The sequence below is a fragment of the Perkinsus marinus genome, assembly GCF_000006405.1.
Source record: "Perkinsus marinus ATCC 50983 genomic scaffold scf_1104296958924, whole genome shotgun sequence".
Classification (NCBI taxonomy): Eukaryota; Perkinsozoa; order Perkinsida; family Perkinsidae; genus Perkinsus; species Perkinsus marinus.
In genome coordinates, this window is record NW_003206602.1 from 1 (window position 1) to 991 (window position 991).

The following is a 991-nucleotide window of genomic DNA, read 5'->3' on the forward strand; positions in this document are numbered from 1 at the left end:
CCCGCGGCCACGGGCTTAAAAGGCACGCGCTCTGCCGGCTGAACTACCGAACCTCGGTAACCGAGGCGAATGCAGCACTTAAACTAGTAGAAGATAGACCGTTACACTCTTCCATGACAATTCCCAGTGAACTATAGACTGAAAACCGCTTGATGATGTATGCGCACCTCGGGCGGGGCTCGAACCCGCGGCCACGGGCTTAAAAGGCACGCGCTCTGCCGACTGAGCTACCGAGGCGAATGCAGCACTTGATCTAGTAAAAATGGACCCCTAAACTCTTCCAAGCCAATTCCCAGTGAACCATAGACTGAAAACCGCTTGATGATATATGCGCACCTCGGGCGGGGCTCGAACCCGCGGCCACGGGCTTAAAAGGCACGCGCTCTGCCGACTGAGCTACCGAGACGAATGCAGCACTTGACCTAGTAAAAATGGACCCCTAAACTCTTCCAAGGCAATTTCCAGTAAACCATAGACTAAAAACCACTTATTGATGTATGCGCACCTCGGGCGGGGCTCGAACCCGCGGCCACGGGCTTAAAAGGCACGCGCTCTGCCGACTGAGCTACCGAGGCGAATGCAGCACTTGACCTAGTAAAAATGGACCCCAAAACTCTTCCAAGGCAATTTCCAGTAAACCATAGACTAAAAATCACTTATTGATGTATGCGCACCTCGGGCGGGGCTCGAACCCGCGGCCACGGACTTAAAAGGCACGCGCTCTGCCGACTGAGCTACCGAGGCGAATGCAGCACTTGACCTAGTAAAAATGGACCCCTAAACTCTTCCAAGGCAATTTCCAGTAAACCATAGACTAAAAACCACTTATTGATGTATGCGCACCTCGGGCGGGTCTCGAACCCGCGGCCACGGGCTTAAAAGGCACGCGCTCTGCCGACTGAGCTACCGAGGCGAATGCAGCACTTGACCTAGTAAAAATGGACCCCTAAACTCTTCCTAAGGCAATTTCCAGTAAACCATAGACTAAAAA

General features: G+C 53.1%; 5 non-coding genes across 5 annotated transcripts; all 5 read right to left on the bottom strand.

The window, feature by feature from the left end:
* Positions 1-164: 164 nt before the first annotated feature.
* Positions 165-237, bottom strand: Pmar_PMAR004559. The gene has a single exon. It is a non-coding gene; the product is annotated as a tRNA-Lys (tRNA).
* A 96-nt stretch (positions 238-333) lies between these two features.
* On the bottom strand, positions 334-406 carry Pmar_PMAR004560. Its single transcript has one exon. It is a non-coding gene; the product is annotated as a tRNA-Lys (tRNA).
* A 96-nt stretch (positions 407-502) lies between these two features.
* On the bottom strand, positions 503-575 carry Pmar_PMAR004561. Its single transcript has one exon. It is a non-coding gene; the product is annotated as a tRNA-Lys (tRNA).
* A 96-nt stretch (positions 576-671) lies between these two features.
* On the bottom strand, positions 672-744 carry Pmar_PMAR004562. The gene has a single exon. It is a non-coding gene; the product is annotated as a tRNA-Lys (tRNA).
* Positions 745-840: 96 nt separating this feature from the next.
* Pmar_PMAR004563 lies at positions 841-913 on the bottom strand. The gene has a single exon. It is a non-coding gene; the product is annotated as a tRNA-Lys (tRNA).
* Positions 914-991: the final 78 nt, after the last annotated feature.